Raw genomic sequence first — 18,276 nt, 5'->3', positions numbered from 1 at the left:
CTCCTTTACCTTCCTCTCTCCCTCTCTTTTTCCTTCCAACCACATCCTGCCTACAACTAGATGTCAGGGAACTGGTTGTCATGGCTACTAAATGGCATTCAAGCGGGCTGAATTATTAAACCAGGGTCTTGTCTTTGAAGCCAAGGCCCCAGTGTGAAGTACCGTTAGGGGGCGCAGTATGGGGCATAGGTTTGTGCCCAGGGCTGTCCTTGGTGCTCTCTTGCTGGTCTGGCTGAGAGAGAGAGAGAGAGAGAGAGAGAGAGAGAGAACGGTGTATCTTGAGCACTGAACCCTTTCCCCTGCTGGCTGTCACAGAGGCTTGGAGCAGGGAGGAGGTGCATCTGCTGGGGTGAGGGGTCAGAGGGATACAGGCTCTGTGTGCTGAACTGAACCCCTGCATCCCAGACTACTTCCCCCACCCACTCTGCCGACAGCCAAAGGCGCCGGGCAACAGCCACCACTCATTCAAATGGGAAAAGAACAAAAGCCAATATTTTTGTTATGTCTGAAATGACACCATATTGTTCTAATTAGTTGTTACTTGTAGCCAGAGAGGCAAGAAATGAAATGGCAGGTGTGTCCAAGGGGCCGTACTTGGGCATCTGGATTTGTGATGCCTCCTTGGATAGGTTAAGTAAATCTGTCATGGAACCGTCCAGCTGGTGGGCATGGCCTTATCCCAATAGTATGAATGGGCCATCAAGGAGAATCTTGTTTGTGGGCACAATTGTTTTTTGTTTTGATGATGGAGAGGGGGGGTGAGTATGGATGCTCTTCTCTTAAGGAGATTCCAAGCCAGGAAAACCATCAGCCTTCTAGTATCCTAGCTCTTTAAACTTTTTCATTACAAAAAGAAGCCCAAACAGTGTAGTGTCAGTGCTCCTGCTTATGGACTGATGGAAGAAGGGCCTCAATGGCTGGTTACTGCCCTATCTGTATGCTGGGGTGGAGTGGGGGACACGAGGAGTACATTTTGGGGTTAATGAAGTCATTCTCCTTCCCTTTAACGTGTTCAGTAGATTCTGAGGTTTATTTCCTAGAGTGGGAGAATCGCTCTTCCTCTCCACTTTGCGTTTTTTTCTCCCTTGAGAGAAGGGCTGCTGTAAGACTTTTTCAAAATCTATCAGCCTCAAAACAACTGATATGTTGCCCTGATTGTTTTTTTTTTCCTAATGCCCAGCATGAGAAATTTTTAATGTCAGAGCTAAATTCCTGGCTTTCTAAAAGTCTAGTTCCTAGAGACCAGACTCACTTCCTTTTCAGTATTGGTGATAATTTTCAGAACTTACCTGAACCTGGGGTCAAAGTCCTGGGTCCTCACAGAGTGACCCTCCCAAACAGACCTTCAGAGGGGGAGGGAGGGAGGGAGGGAGGGAGGGAGAATTGTCAAGGAGGCGGTCCAGCCCTTGGTCTTCACTTCCTTCCCCTACCCTAAAATGAGAGGAGAGGGACAGGAATCATCTGCCTTGCGCCTACTGAGTTCCTTTCAGTGAAGTCTTCTAAGATGTGCCAGGCCCTTGAGGGGGTGGGTGTACAGGGTGCAAAGTTGACTAAATAGAATCCCTGCTCTCAGTTCGGGAAGATCCATAGTTAAGTGGGAATGGCTGCCTGTCCTCATTCAACTTTGGCAACCCCCAAACCAAGCCTTCAGAGGATTTGCCCCACCTGTGCCAAGCCCAGGCCTAAGGAACAAGAGCAGTGAGGGAGAGAACCCTCCCCTTTCTTCTTCTTCTTCTTCTTCTCCTCCCCCTCCCCTGGTTCTTCCTCAATCCTACTGTCTCCTCTTCTCTCTCTGGGGCCCTTCTGGGCTCTGATTCTGAGCTTTTGGTGTAGGGTGGACATCTGCTTTTGGGAACTACCAAAGCCCCTCTGGGGACCTACTTGGACTGAAGAGATGAGCTGGTGGAGCCCAAGGTCTTTACCAGCAGTGACTCTGGGAGGCATTTCTGTGATTCTTGAGGAAAGATATGCAAAGAGCCCGAGAAATGGGGGAAGAGGGAGCCCTCTGAGAGAAAGCCTTCAAAAGGACAGTCTGACTCGGTTTTTAGGGCTGTTTATTTTGTGTTCCTTAACTGCCCCCCAGGGTACAGGGTCTCCCTTAGAGCCCACACCTGGCCCCTAGCAGGACGCGCAGAGAACCTCTAGGTCCTTCCAGAGGCAGCAGAGAGACTCCCCACCGTGGCTGGGGCCCCCTGTCCTTGGGCAGCATCTGGCTCAGGGACTGGTCCCCCCCACCACTTCCCTCTCTCCCTTACTCCTTAAAGCCCCCAATTCGCTTGTTTCTCTTTAGACATAATCATGCTCTGGCATCACTGCTCCCCCTTGCCCGACGGCGAGGCCAGCGGCGGACACCCTGGAGCCCGGAGCCTGGGTGAGGCGCCCGAGCGGGACCTCGGGAGGTGTCGCTCCCGCCCACAAACCGGGACAGTGTTCTGGAGTGCAATCACCTGGGGAATTTCGAGGTCGCTGAACTTTTCCACCGGAATCCTGACCTGAATTTCTCGCCCCCAAGCTGTTTACTACCTGAGTTCCGCGTCACTCCCCCAGGCCCGGCCGCCCCCGCCCCGCCGCGCCCCGCCCCGCCGCGCCCCGCCCGCAGCCCCGGGAGTGCGCGCTCCCGCCGGCGTGCCGTCTCCGCGCCTGCCCGCCCGCTCCTTGGCCGACCGGCGCGCGCTGCCCGTGCCGGGACCGCCGCCGCTTCCTCAGGAGCCGGCTCCCGGCCACCCTGGTCCTTTGTTATTACCCCGTCTGCCCTCTCTGGGGGGGGCGGGGGGCGGCATGTGTGCGAGTCGTCTTGCCGACTGTCAGAAATTTCTTTTCCACTGTGTGGGCAGGAGGCAGATTTTTTTCCTTTTAACTGTCTTCCTTCTGTTTTATTTATTTTATTTTCTGTTTCTCCCCCTTACCTCCTCCTGCCTTCCTTCCCCCTTCCTTCTTCGGGTGGCTCCTTCGTCCCCCTGCAATCTCACCATCTTTCCTCCTCTCTCTCTCCATTCCCCTCCCCCCACCCTTTTGCTCTTTTAAAATAATTCAGGGATGTCTCGGGAATCCTAGCACGCCCTCCCCATTCAGCCGAGCGCGGGACCCTGCGTGAATTCCAGGTAAGCCCGGGGTCTGGCCGCCGCCGGAACCGTGGTCTGCGCCGGCGCCCGCTGCTGCCCGCCGCGCTGCGCTGTCCTTCCCGGCGGCGGGCGCCGCGCCTCGGTCCCGGCGCTGCTACCTGTTGGGGGATGATGGACGGCGGGGATTCCTAGTTTGCCCAGACTTCCTCGGAATCCGGCTCTCCGCCAGCTTTGCCTCTCCAGGCGCTGCCCTTTCCTGGCAACTTCCGCGACGATTTTCCGGGCGTGAGAAAGCCCCGTGCCGTCCGGCATCTCGGGCTGTGAGTGGTGTGCCCTTGCCAGGCGCCCGGGCCGGCGTCTCGCTCGTGGTTGCGCGCTGGTCCAGCCCGCGGTGAGGGAGGCTCGCGCGGCCCGGGAGTGCCGCCAGGCTCGGCGCAGGTGCCGCCCGCTGGGTCTTAGCGAGCCTCGCGGGCCCCGCCGCCCGTTCGCCAGCTCCTGGTGCCCGGCAGTTTTGCGCGGGGGACCCCTCGATGGAAGGGCTCGCTGAGCAGGGACTGAGCTTCCAGCGAAGTTTCTGTGACGGAAGCTGCGTGCGCCCTTGGAGGCGTCCCAGGAATGGTAGGCTGGGTGTCTGGAGGCGCGGGTCGGGCAGGTGGAGAGTGAACCCAGCCCTGGGAGGGAGTTGACAGCTGGGCCCAGAGCAGGGAGGGGAGTGCGGAGAAGAAGCCAGGCTACTTTGAGTGACTTGCTGTTTGGCAGAATTCCCGTCTCCCAGTTGTGAGAGTGGTTGTGCATCCTTTTCCTGGGATGGAACTCCCAGTTGTTGGCGCCTCTTTGCTTTGTGCCCTTGCCTGGGAGAGAATGATGGGAAACACTACGCCTTCCGAACCCCTAAGACTGAGGCATCCACCTCAACCCTGGGGACAGAGGTGGCAGTTTGTCCACTTGCCCAAGGGGGGGGGTTCCCTCACACTGGGTATGTGACTCTGAGGCCGCTCAGGGTGTGCAATTCAGGCTGAGTGCGCTAGTGACCAACATCTGGGGGCTTGTAATGATTCGCTGGCTCTTCCCTTTGGAAGCCCTGGTGGTGGATTCTTACCTACTCTTGGGGGGGCCCAGAGCTGCCCCATGTCACAGAGACATCATCCTTAGAAGGAAGACTGGATGGAGGGAGCCTGGACCCCTTAATCCAGAAAAGCGTTTTCCTGAAAGGTTAGGATGTTCGTGATGCTTAAATAAAAGCATGGCCTAAAAAAAAGGAAAGGAAAGAAAAAGCATGGTTTTCTCTTCACTGACATCAGAGCCAGAGAAAAGGGGCTCTCTTTACTCAGTTGGAAATTAGGGTAGACACCAGGGGAAAACTTCTTGTTGACAGTTCCAAGAGGAATTATTAATGTAAAACATAGAAGTTCCTCTTCTGCACATGTGTAAGTCTTGTATGGTTGTGCAGCCATCTCCAGAGCCTAGAAGAAGGCAATCTTTTCTTGCTGTTTGATTCCATTCTACTGTTCTTTTTTCACATGCTAAGTCTCTGGCCAGCTAAGCGGTTTTATTGCTGTTGTTTGTTTTTTTACAACTTTGTAGTAATGGGTAATCATGTAATTTATTGTGCAAGCCAGGACACTTTTGAGAGTGGACAGAGACATTAGTAATAATTACGTAGGGACAATAGAGGCTGTCCAGACAAGGATGAATGATCACCCTAAGAGTGACTATGTGGTCAGAGGCAGGGACAGTTCACGGGGCAACATATGTTACTTTCCTATCATTTGGATCTTGCATCTTCCTTCCTGTCATGGTTCTTCCTGACTCAGATCTCAAACGGACTTTATTTCAGTTCTCTCTGAGAATCCAGCTCTGAATACAAATCTCTTTCCCTTGATGAACTCTTCTTTCCCCAGCTCCACCAGTCCCTCCAAAAATCCCATTCCCAGAATGGGGACTTCGTGCTCTGACTGCAGGGATTACAAGCAGAGGGTGATTTACATGGAGCTGTTTCTATCCCTCTGTCTGCTTCTCGGTCATATTTATGAGCATGGGGCTTCCAGGAGGCGGTCCGTCTGCCAGGAATTCAAGTGTGTTGATGGCAGTGTGATATATAGTGACCCTCGCAGTCACCCAGTTGAGTTATTGGATTACTGCTGTCATACCTCCTTGGTTCTCTTGCGGCTGGGGTGAGGTGAGTGTGTCTTGGTTTAAAACTGAGAAACTCATGTTCAAGAATTGTCCTATTGCAGGGAAATACCTGGCTTTTCCTCCCTCGCTTGTGTGCAGGAGTGATGAGGATTCTTAGGGGATGTGTCTATTAGTCATACCTTCATTCCCCTGGGAGCCCCTGGGTCTGTCAGGCAGCCAAGTCCCTGAAGGGCTTCAAAAATTTAGCTTCCATTGATTATTATTTTCCAGATATGATACCAAGCAATTTCTAGACTTTATCATAATTAATCCTTATCCAACCCTCTTAAGTAAGTTCCCCCATTTAATAGATAAGGAAGCTTAAGCTCAGAAAAGTTAGTAACTTGCCCAAGTTCACCCAGATAGTAAGGGGGCAGAGCTGGGATTCAAACCCAAGGCCAGCGGACTCCCAATGGTGCTTTGTTGTGCTGCAGCTGATGCGGTCAGTGTTTGGCTCACAGAATTAATCCCACCTGTTTGGGGTCCTGGGGATGATGGATAATTCTAGAGTGGGGTGGGTTGGGCACTCCACTTGTCCATCCTGCCCAGTTCTTGACTCATGTTGCCCCTGTTCTTTCTGTCAGCATGGCCCTTTCTTGGGCTCCATGGAGTTTGTGTCTCATTACCTGCCCTGCTTCTTTGACCATCACTGTAGGGGTCTCTTTCCTGGATCCTACTCCAGTGAACTCATGATTACCTGGGGTGGTAGAATTCTTTCTTAGAAAGGCAGAGCATATGTCACTATCAGGTTTTTAGTATCCGTCTACACCTTAGTTATTGAAGTCTATCTCTCTTAGGATCAGGATCACCATTTAGTGAGTCCAGTTGTTTCAGAGACTGACCATGACCTGGACTTGGAGAGACTGTGCCTACCCAGAAGTAATCCTACAGATTAGCAAGGGAATATTTACCCAGAAATAATTCTGTAGATTAGCGAGGGAAGCTGACCATACAGAGCTGGAGGTATGTTGGCAAGGTCCCTCAGATTCTTTGTCTATCATATAGGTGAAAATAGGCCATTAAGTAGATAATGCCAGACATTGTTTCCTCCTGTTCATCATTTCTCTTTACCCTGTAGCACCATAATCAGCCTGACCCAGAACAGCACCATGCCTAGAGGGAAGGAGGGCATTATCAGGTGGGGTGAGGTAGATAAAAGTGCATTGCCCTGGAAGACTTGACTTCTAGCCCTGGCTCAGCCCCGTTAAGTAGCCATGTGGCCCTGGGCCAGTCATTCACTTCCCTGGGCCTCTTTTACCTTGCCTGAAAATGGAGTTTGGGCAGATGCTTCCCAGGTATGTCCCAGCTTGGCAGTCTAAGATCCCACAGTTCAGGGTGACCTTGTGCTCTTGTGCTCTGCAAATCCTAGGCAGAGCCCTCCTCCCTTCCCCTCTTTTGGTGAAGCTAGGGGGGCACCTGGGGCTGATGGATAGGCGTTAGATGGAGGGACCACGAAAGAGGCATCCTGGGGAGGAGCAGTGGCTGCTCTTGGCCTCCTGTGGGCAGCCTCTGCCCAGTTTGTGTCTGGAAGAATGAGTTGGTTTATCTGGCCGGGGGAGAGCCTTTGCCCCTGCCTTGTGTTACCTTGCATCCCCAATAAGTTATATTACCTTGCAGCCCCAGTAAGTGACAGGATTGAGAAAAGCAGCAAATGCAATACTCTGCTAACCAACATCTATAATATGCCCTGAATGATGAGCTAAGCACTGGAGAAAGTGTGGGGATGGGAGATAGGACAGTGGGAGAAGGTGGTCTACAAAAAGAGGTGGGGGCACAGTCTTTGTTCTCAATGCACTGACAGTGTGATGGGGAGCCTGGATCTAGGCCATTGCACGAAATATACATGTGACAAACCATAAAGCCATCTGGGACCAAAAGGCTCATTTAAAATCATTTGTTATAGTAGAGGATTGGTTATGTGCACATCAGGCACCTTCCTGGAGGAAGCAAAGGTGTGTGGTGCCTTTCTCACTATCACCTGGAAAACTTCTACTAGGGGTTTCATCTTCATCTCTGACATGAGGATTCTAAAGGGTTCTGCTGTCAGCTTACATGCATGGGTGTGGAGGAATTGCAGTGAATGAGATTCTAGTACAGAATTGGGCTTTACCAAGGAAAAGGCCTTCCCATTTATATGGTTCATATGGTATTATTTGGAAAGATTCATCATGTGGAATCACAGAACCTCTATAACTACATTGATCACACTTGAATGAAAAATTTCCCCCCTAAAACTGCTAGCCTGGGATTGGGGTGAAGAGAGAATGCCCTAGATTATCAATATGGGGTTAGTGTTGGCAGCCCCAGCTGCGTGGGCATTGGGGAAAGGCAGAGAACTGGGGAACAGCAGGAGGAGGGTGTGATGCTGTCTTGGGTTCGGGCCAGGCACCCCAGCCTGTGACAGGGCAGCAAATCCATCCCCAGGGTTTTTTATACAATTTCTAACCGGGGTAACAGAATCTAGGGCTACACCGATGGGGACACCTTTTAATGGTGGAAGTTTCACTGTTGTTGCAAAAATGCAATTGGATGTCAAGGTAGTTCTTGGTCTCTTGTGTACTTCAGAGGTGGTGTGTGTTTATGCTTCTCTCATACATCTTTTGGGGTTCTCCCCTTTCTCATGAACCACATGTGTACATGGCCTTTTTCTAGGAGGGGTGGGAAAATAAAGATGAAAATGACATGGTTCATTTTCATGGTTCACTTTCAAATAATTGGTTTCTAGCTCTCAGTACAGTACTTTGAAGAAGTCTTTATTTCTTTTACCAGATTATATGTTATCTGACCGTGACATTGTGGATCTGGTCTTACTCCAGTCCTTACTGGCTGTAGACCACAGACAAACCGCTTAACCCCCTGGGCCTCAGCTGTGTTATCAATACACAGGCCCAGGACCCTATCTTCCAGAGCAGGGGCCTGGAGCCTGTGGTGGCTTGAGATTCCTTCCCATTTTAAGAGAGATGACTGTTCCATGATTTTGTCTCATCGCTTTTCAACCCCCTTCCTTGATCTTTGTCTTTCCCTCTTACTGTGTCATACAATAGAATTTTTTTTTGTTTTCTCTATTTACTGAACAAGACTTTTATTCTTTTTCCTTAATTTAAAAAGTGGTGAAGAACATTTTATATTTCTGCTTAAAAGAAAGTAATCTCTCTTGACTTACTTGGTTCTTGATTGATGTTTTCTTGAGTATAATGATCCTCAGTATAGACAGAGTTCCATGCCTTCTTTAGTGAAGGGATTTGCAATGACAGGTGACTACAGACTACATATCCAACATATCCAATAACCTGCTTCTCTCTTTGTTGCATCTCAGACTCTGGGTTAATGAGCTGTTTGGCTCTGGAGTCTGAGTCCTGGGTACGTCTGCCTCTGTACCCAGGCAAGGAAAGTCAGCCTGCCAACCTCAGAACCTGGGCCCTGGCTCAGAACCGTCCCCAAGGTGTGTGGAGGAGAAGGAGCCTGGGCTGGGGAGTAAAGCCCCAGATGTGAACCTCAGCTCTGTTGGTGGGAAAATAACAGCCTCTCCCTGCTTGTCCCCTCCTTCCCTTCTCCTTTCCCACCCTCTCTCCCCACCCTCCTTCCTTCTGCAAAGGATGTATCCTGAGTACCCATTCTGGGCCAGGCAGTGATTTGGGTGCTGGGAATACAGCAGTGCACAAGCTCCTACTTCAGTGAAATTTATATTCTATTGCAGGGAGAGAGAGAGAGAAAATAAATAGACAAGTAAATTTGTAAAAAAAAAAATGACTGTGATAAATGTCACTCAGAAAATTAGTATAGGGTGATGTGGTGGTGACTGGGTAGCTCTTAAGATTGGGATGTCAGGGAAGGCTTCTGAGGAGGTAATAGTTAAGTGGAAGATCAGAAAGGCAAAAAAATGAAATAAGATCCGTATCACCAATTCTCTATGGCCCTTATGAGGAGCAGGTACAATTGCACAAGAAAGTGTTTTGTAGACTATAAAATAAATGCAGCACATTTTATATCCCATTAGGCAAAATTCCTTGAGGGCAGGCATGGTAATTAATTAATATTTGCGATCTCAGTACCTAGCACGGTAGTAAATGTGGGTTGAAAAAGAATTAGGTTTATGAAATTGGGAGTTCACAGGGGATTTTTTAAGAAATAAAATAAGATGGTATCTGTGGCAGGCCTTTGTTAAAAGAATATTCCTTTCACTCTTGCCACTACTGGGCAGATTTCTATACGCATTGCCCTGGGGAGGGTGGAGAAGCTCTCAGAGAAGAGCATCACCAGGGCAGAGAGGGTTAGAGTGGGATGGGAAACACTGAGCAAGTACACTTCCCRAGGAAATCCCATTTTGCTTTTCTTGCTTTTCGGRGTCTTCTTAACCCAGCGCAGAGGCTGACTTCTCTGAAATTGGGAAGAGCTGTTATAGGCTTATTCTTGCTCTCTATAACTGGGGGAAGACTTCCTTTTCCACACTTCTGCAGCCCTTGCCTTTCTCCAGCCCTGGAGCCTGGCTCATCGGGTGCCCAGAAGACCTCAGTCCATCCTGCTGACTGTTGCTGTGACTCTCTAGACTGGCTCCCCTCCCTACCACCCTGAGGGTTGAGTCAATGTAGCCCACCTACTGCATCCAGTGAGTCACGGCTTTTCAAACACCCAGGTATGAATCACTCAATTTGTAGCCCTTGAGATGCCTTGGGTGACAGCTGAGGGGGAAGACTGTGTTCCTGTCTCTGTCCCTCACCTTGCTGTTGCTTTATCACACTTCCTGCCCCTTCCTGCCCCTAGAACCTAGACCTCTAATCCCACAGCCCAGCTCTAGGGCCATGAGACCAGTTGTTGGAGTATGTGGGGTATTCACTCCATGGTAGGGGTCCTTCAGGGAGAACGCACTGTCCCAAAGTGTGGTTCCTGGACCAGCAGCATCATTATCATCCTGGACATCCTGAATCAGGAACTCGGGTTGGGGCAGACCTTCCAGGTGAGTCTGATGCATGTCAGAGTTTGAGAACCACTGTTAGAGGCATTGATGAAGGGATGTACAAGAAACATGGGTATAGCTTACATCTGTTTGGGATATAGGAATTGTTATTCTTGTTTTATTTTTTAAAAGATTTTATTTATTTATTGGAGAGAGAGTGCAAGAGCAAGTGAGAGAGCGAGAGAGAGAGTGAGCGAGCGGGATGGGGCACAGGGGGAAGGAGCAGATTGAGAGGGACAAGCAGACCCTGTGCTGAGTGGGGAGCCTGACTCTGAGATCATGACCTGAGCCGAGATTAAGAGTTGGACACATAACTGGCTGAGCCGCTTGGGAATTGTTACTCTTGTTTTATAGGAGCAAACAAAAGCCTCCAGAATCCAAGATCACAGGAGGTGGTGGAGGCCAGATTGGCTCCAAGGCCAGAATTACTATGAGGTTGAGATGCTTACTTAAAATGCAAATATTTCTGTAGACTTCTGTTACTGACCATTAACACCGCAGTGGTCATTGCTTTATTGTCCATTTACAAGAGGCTTCTGAGAAGAGATCGGGAGCAAGCCAGGTGTCAGTGGTATTTTCCGGGTGTTCTCACTGCTTGGTCATTTGGCCTCTGATTAGCTCTGGCTGGGTTCCTCCTCCAGATGGGAACTGAGGGACTGCTCCTTAAATGTAGGTGCCTTCTCGTCCCAACGCTGGCCCTTTCCACTTATGGTATACACTCTCTCAGAGATTTCCTCCCCTCCCTTTCTTCAGCCATCACCCATATACTGATGCCCTCCAAATTTGTTTTCCAACCCAGGATTGTCTCTTGAGTTTCAGCATTTCCCTCTGACTGACTACTGGACATTTCTACCTCATCACTTCATAGTATCTCAGACTTACCTTGTCCCAAACTGAACCCATCATCATTGACCAGATCTTGTCTTCTGCTTGTGCCCCATTTGTTATTGTTTCATTGGCTAAAGCAGGTCACAGGACCAAGCTCAGAGGCGGTGTGCAAAGCTCCTCCAAGGAGCAGACACTGAGATGGGATTAAATGTGCAAGGACTTTATTAGGGGGTATACCTATGAAAGGTAATGGGGAGGGAGCCAGGAAAGGCTGGAAGAGCTACCAGGGCATCATACAAATCTGACCCTGAGTGATGGACAGAGGGAAAGAAGGTTGGGTGCAAGGGTCCCAGCCTGCTGTCCAATCTAAGGATGCTCAGCAGGGCTGCTGGGAAGCCCTTGGACCAAAGTCAGCCATCAGATGCATTTCATGTCTCCCAGGAGTGGGCCTGCCTTACTGTGCCTGCCCTGCTCCCTCTGTCAAATGCAGTGACGGATTTCAGAACCCAAAGCCGGGGTACTTGGTAAATTAGGTGCCCTGTAGTTAACATGTCTGCCAGGCACATTCTTAAGGCTGCTGCAGGGCCATTACTCTCCCTCCACCCCTTTCACAACCCGACTGAGGATGCCTCTATGCTGAACAACCAGCTCCCAAAGGGTTAGTGCTGATCAGCTGTCTGGGATTGCCCAGTGAAGCTGGGGCCCATTTCTTAGTCCACCCTCTGACCTGTGAGGGTCTCCTAGTCCATTTCTTTACCACCTTCCTTAGCACTTTTTGACCATACATCACAGCTCACTAGCTTCTCCAACAAACATAGAGGAAAATTTAAAAGATGGAACTCAAACAAGAATTTGCATCCTATGCAAATTGTCTGCATTGTGCCTCCAACTTCCTCTGGGTTTTACCTACCATTTCTCTCTACCATGGCCACCTCTTCCCAGCCCTCTATCTTCCCCTCTTCTCTGACTGCATCCAGTTCATTATGGCTGAAACTAAAGGCCGAAACATCTCCAAAATGTCAAAACAGGCGTTAGTCATCTTGGTGAGAGACTGACCACCCAGGGAGTGAGCAGAGCAGAGTGTTGCCTGGTCAGGCTAACTTGGAGGCAGGTGCCTGGGGAATCAGGCAAACACAGCCTGAGTAATACGTGGCTGTAGTAGTTCTGTCCCTACCCACTGTCATGGTCTCTTTCTTATGCGGCGGGGGCAAGGCTTGCTGGCATCCTAGAATTGTTGCTGAAACTCTGTTGCTGGAACATAAAGCTGCCCAAGTCCCTGTGGCAGGTTTTCCTAGTGGGTGGGTGAGTCCAGAGACGTGTCAGACAAGCAATAACCAAGCAGATGGGGACTGGGTTCTGTGGTTAGAGGACTTAGAGCACCAGCCCTGGGGTCAGGCGGCTGTCAGGGTCCTGACGCTCCCATTCATTCCTAAATGGCTCTCCACAGGTGACTTATTTTCTCTGAATCTCAGCCTCCTTGAATGTGTGTAGGAGTCATACCTACCCCATGGGATTTGTGTGAAGTTTGAGTCAGTATAAGCAATCAACAGACATTAGCTAGAGATTATTGAGACTTGTTTTGGGTCAGGGGATGGTGCTGAGCTCTCAGGGGAGGGGAGAGAAGGCACAATGGTAAGGAAGTTTGGCTGGGCACTGCCATAGTGCACTTAAGTGGGCCACCCTCTTAATTTTCCATCCTACAGTGTCTCAGAGCCTTGAGCTCGATAGGTATCCGGTAAACGCTGACTAAATGAGCATATAAAATATTTGAGGTAGGCAGACAGTGTGGGTTGCCTTGGATTTCATCCTGTTAGGCAAGGCTTTTTGTAGGCACATAAAGTTGTGAGGGTTTGGGGGATGCTCATTTGTAAAGGCCATGCAAACTATTAAGACAAACACAGTTCAATTTAGAAAAGATTACAGATTGTACCCCCATTTTATTTCTTCACTCTGCCTTTTAAAGTTTTCATAGCAAAATTTTCAAAGCCCAAATATGAAGTGCCAATGAAATAATTTGCCTTGTAAACTGTAGGGCTTGAAATATATGTATAATGTCAGCAGTTATGTAGGAAATAGCTCCTGATAATTTTGCTATTTTGTTCAGCCTGTAAAGGCAGAGGGTGCTTGAGGTTTGCATTGCTGTTAGCCTGCCATTGAAGAATTGCAATTGAAAATGGAAGGATTTTAATTTTTGTTTTCACTGATCCTGAAACAATCTTCTATTTTTAGGGGTAGGAAGACCTTTGAGGGAGCTCTAGCAGATGTAATTATACTGCAGACCTCACCCCAAATCCTTAACATCAAAAAATAATTAAACCTCTAGTACAGTGATTCTTAAGCTTTGGGGTCATAGAATCCTTTGAAAATTTGATGAAGACTGTGGACTCAACCTGGTGAAATGCACATCCCAAATATTCATATAATATCAGGGGACCCCAGAAACTCATGAAGCACATGCTACTTGGAACCTCGGTGGATCACCCCAGCATCATGAATCAGCCACAAGGGGACTGGGCAGAGCTCAGACGACAAGAGATGCCAGGTGGAGAGGCAGATCTGGGGCTTGCCCTTGCTGGAGCTTCTGGTGTGCAGGACTCCTGCAGAGATGTTTCCTTCCTCAGCATGCAAACTTGCCCTCCCTGAGGATGTCTCCTGCACCTCACAGGGTCAGGGGCTCCCTTCTGCAACTGTGGGCCCTGATGCTATCCAGAAGGCTGGCTGTAGGTCAGCTTGGCCCACAGGAAGTGATCCATAGTGACACAGCAGAGGGAGGTCTAGAGGATGGGTGACATTTCTCAGCCCCCTCCAGCATGAAGTCTGTAAAAAGTCTGTGGAAGGGGCTTCCCCCTGGGCCTCAGCCTTTGCTCCTATTACTTCTCTTCCTAAAATGCCCTGGTCTCTCTTCTCTGACCATCTTCCAGAGTCTCACCTCCTCTGGGAAGCATTTGGCGTCTCTCCCAGGTGCCCCCCTTCCATCACTGCTGTGGACCCCAATATCATTATGGCCCTCCCATCCTCTGTGCTACATGCTCCCATACTCCTTGTGTTTTTTGGTTAATCTTTCAGCTGTAGGACTTGGCTGTGCAATGAGAGGGCAGATTCTCAATGTCAGAGACTACACCTTCTGCCTGGCTACCTGGAGGCTCAGAGTGGGAAGTTTAAGACACCAAGTATGTTATTTAGGAGAGCAGCCAGGAGAAGCAATAGTGTTCCCATGACCGCTGCAGGGGCTGTGAAGGGTGAGTCTGCTGGAGATGACTGTGTTTTTAAAACTCCTCTTTCCTCCCCCCGGAAATGGCTCGATTTCTCTTCTCAGTGCAGTATGATTTCCCCAAAGAGTTGCTTGTACTTGTTGGGTCCAAACTCTCTTTATTTTCTCTTTTTCCTCTTCTCCTTCTTCTTTTTTTTGTTTTTTGGTTTTTTTTTTAATTGAAGTATGATTAGCATACAGTGTTATATTAGTTTCAAGTGTACAATATAGTGATTCAACAATTCCATATAATACTCAGTGTTCATTACTGTAAGTGTATTCTCTTCTTTTGAAATTAGCTCTTTATTGTGGAAAATTTCAACATATACTAAAGTAGAATAGTATAATGAACCCTCAAATACCACCCAACTTCAATAATTATTGACTTCTGACCAATTTTTTTACCTAAATCTCCCTACTTTACCTCCCCACTGAGTTTTTTTGAAGCAAATATTTAGGTACCAGTCTCCAAAAGATAATGGACTAGAAAAATAACCATAATAGCATTATTACACTCCTTCAAAATAATAATAATTTCTTAGTATCTCCAGGTATCTAGTTGGTATTCGAATTTCCCCCCTTGTATCTTATTATTTTTTTTATTTTTTAACAGTTTGTTTGAATCAGAATTCAAATAATGGCCACACATTATATTTGATTGAAAAGGTTTCTTGAGTCAGAATCTGTAGGTTTCTTCCCCTGCTTTGTTTTTGGCCTTAGAATTTGTTGGTTGGTGAAACTTGGTTGTCTTTTTCTGTAGATTTTCTCATCCCCTAGATACGGCTGGTTGCATCTCCATTGTGTTGTTGAATGTTTTTGTTGCCTGGATTTCCTATAAACTGGTACTTAGTTCCATCTGATTCAGATTTGATTTTCTATTGTTTTGTAAGTAGACTTCCTAGGGAGTGGTGTGTACTTCCAACAGAGGCACCTAATGTCTGGTTGTTTCTCTTATGACATTAGCAGCCACTGAGGATCATTACCTAGATTAGGGTTGGCAAACTTTCTCTATGAAGGCCAGACAGTAAATCTTTCAGTTTGTGGGCCATGCGGTCTCTATCACAGCTTCTCAAAACTGCCACCATTGTGCAGCAGTACATGAATGGGCATGTGTGAGTTCCAGTAAAACTTTACACACAGAAACAAGCAGGCCAGATACAGCCCAAGGTCCATGGTTTGCTGACTCCTGTCTGGATTAGGGGCTTGCAAAATGTTGATATTCTGATCCTGTCATTCTTTGTTCATTTATTAGTTGGAGTAGCTTATAAAGAGAGATTTTCTCTGCACTATTTGTCTCCCTCTGTTCTTTTTGACCCTTCTTTAATGAGGCTCCCTTTTGTCCCTACTGCACCAGAATTGTTCTAAGATCATCAGTGACCATCCTCTTGCTATAGCCAGTGGTTAATTTTCAGTTCTCATCTGGAGATACTTGACCTAATAGCAGTGTCTGACATAGCTGATTACTCTTTCTTTCTTGAAATGCCTCACTTGGCGTTCAGAATATACATCTTCTCCCAGTGTTCTTTCCGTGTTACTGGTCATTCCTTTTCAGTGGTTTTGTTAATTTTTCCTCATCAGCCAACCTTGAGTGTTGGATACCCCTAGGCTCAGTCCTCAGATCTCTGCTTATTACAATCTCTTATCCAGGACACTGTCTGCAGATGGCTCTAAACATATAAACATATAGCTACATATATATGTATATTAAATATCATATTTAATAAGATATTAAATATATAGCTCTAGCCTGGCCTTCTCTCTGAACACTACATCCGGTTACCATGAAACATTTCCACGTGGATGTCTAAAGAGGCATGCCAGACCTTACTTGTTCTACTATGAATTCTTGGCCTTCTTCATAAAATCCATTCCTTCTTCAGGCTTCTCTGTCTCAGTTAATGACTCCACCCTTCTAGTAGCTTCGGCCAAAAAATATGAGCATCTAGTCTGTCGGCAAATCCACTTGGCTCAATTGTCAGATATGCCCACTTTTCACCAAGCTATCAACCTGGTTCAAGCTATTGTTACCCCTCTCCAAGACTGTTGCAACAGGCTGCTACTAACTGAGGGTGGTCAGGTGCTCATGCTTCCCTATTTGGGGTAAATTCTCAACCTGACAGCTCTAGGGACATTTTGAAAACTATGTCAGTATATCTCATCTTCTGCTCAAAACCTTCCAGTGGCTTCCCATCTCATTAAGAGTAGAAGCCTGAATCCTTAAAATGGTCTACAGAACCCGACAGGGTCTGAAAGCCACCACCACCTCTTAGCTCTTTGACCTGTTTTGTAACACTTCATATATATCTCTGTGCTCCAATCACACAAGCTCCTGATATGCTAGGCACACCCTTTGTCTCGAGCTCTGCATTTGCTGTTTCCTCTGCTTGGGATGCTCTTCTGCAGATATTAGTGTGACCTTTTCCTGTTTCCTTAAAAACTAAGCTCTTAGAATCCTCTGGGTTGCTGGACTAGCTGTGGTTCCCAGAGCTTGGGGCTTATGTAGAGGTACCTCTTTGGATTCACAGCCAACCTTGGGGTGTTTTCTTCTAGGTCTTCACTCATGAGTTCTGTTTCAATGTTTTATTCCAAGGCCTGGATCCTGGAGCTTACGCTAGCCCAGAAAAAGTCTGTGGCAGTCCCCTCTTAGGGACTTTCTGCCCTTCTTTCTGTCTTCCGGGGATGATCGTGCCTTGGTTCTTCTCCATTCATCTATGTGAAAATCGTGTCTGTCATTTTGAATTTGAGTCCGCACTGGACATATGGAGGCTTCTGGTCCCTGCTGGGGGGTATTTGGATGATGTCATGAAGCAGATATGTCTGCGAGGCTGATACCCTGGAGCCTTTGCCCAGCCAAGCTGCTCATAGTCCAGTCCTTGGCCCTCACCTTATAGCATCACAGACTCTGAACCAGATGGGCCATAGAGGTAACCTAGTTTTAACCCTCTGAATCTCTTCTGCAACATGTCTGATAAGTGGCTACCCAGACCACTCACTAGTTTTAAAAATAGCCCATTCTATTTTCAGATAGGTCTAATCATTAGAAAACAATTTAGACCTTCAACCTAATTGAGCCTCCTGTTTACCTTCTTGAAGGATACTACCATAATGACTCTTTCAACACTTATTCCTAAAGCGAGGGCTTGAGTGAAGATAGAATCAATTAAGATCCCATTTACTCAGTGGTGAGGCTCTTAAAGGCAGGAACCCATCCTATTGATCTCTGTATTCCCAGTACTTGGCATTGTGCCTGAATATAATAGGTACTCAATAAATATTTGTTAAAGATAATAGTGAGGAACCACTACTTAGGAAGCACTTACAGTGTGGCAGGTACTATTCTAAGCCCTTTATGTTCCTCAGACCAACCCAACATAGTAGGTAGTGCTACTATTATCATTTTATGGTTGAGGAAATTGAGGTATAGGAAGACTAAGTACCTTGACCAAGTATGTGAAGCTAAGGTGACAGAGCTGTGAACGGGAGGATTCAAACCCAGGAGAGCTGACGCTAGAATCCATGCTCTTTTTTTGTATATTATCTAAGGTTTATTTCTTTATATTTTTACTGTGGTAAAATATATTATACCATAAGATTTACTGTGTTACCCATATTGAAGTGTAAAGTTTAGTGGTATTCAGTACATTCACACTGTGGTGCAACCGTGAAGTCCGCTAGAGCTTTTTCATCTTCCCAAACTGGAACCCCATGCTCATAAAACAATAACTCCCCCTTCTCCCTCCCCAGCCCTGGCAACTGCCATTCTACTTTCTGTCTCTATCGATTTGACATGAGGTACCTCATACAAGTGAATTCATATAAGACTTGTTCTTTTGTGACTGGCTTATTTTACCTAGTATAATGTCTTCAAGGTTCATCCGTATGGGAGCACGAGTCAGGATTTCCTTCCTTTTTAAGACTGAATAATATTGTATTGTATGCATATTCCACATTTTGTTTATGCACTTATCCATTGATGGACATTTGGATTGCTTCCCCCTTTCAGCTAT

General features: G+C 47.6%; 1 protein-coding gene across 1 annotated transcript in view; it reads left to right on the top strand.

The window, feature by feature from the left end:
* The first annotated feature begins 2,801 nt into the window (after positions 1 to 2,801).
* CACNA1E (calcium voltage-gated channel subunit alpha1 E) overlaps positions 2,802 to 18,276 on the top strand; it is a 500,959-nt gene continuing 485,484 nt past the window's right edge. Inside the window, exon 1 of the mRNA XM_073900155.1 lies at positions 2,802 to 3,101. The gene's annotated coding sequence lies outside the window, so the exon portion shown is untranslated. The remainder of the gene's footprint in view (positions 3,102 to 18,276) is intronic.

This window comes from Callorhinus ursinus, unplaced genomic scaffold, assembly GCF_003265705.2.
Source record: "Callorhinus ursinus isolate GAN/ISIS: 27379988/994484 unplaced genomic scaffold, GSC_fseal_2.0 scaffold13, whole genome shotgun sequence".
Lineage (NCBI taxonomy): Eukaryota > Metazoa > Chordata > Mammalia > Carnivora > Otariidae > Callorhinus > Callorhinus ursinus.
Note: the sequence above shows the minus strand (reverse complement) of the source record. Positions and strands in the feature narration are given on the sequence as shown.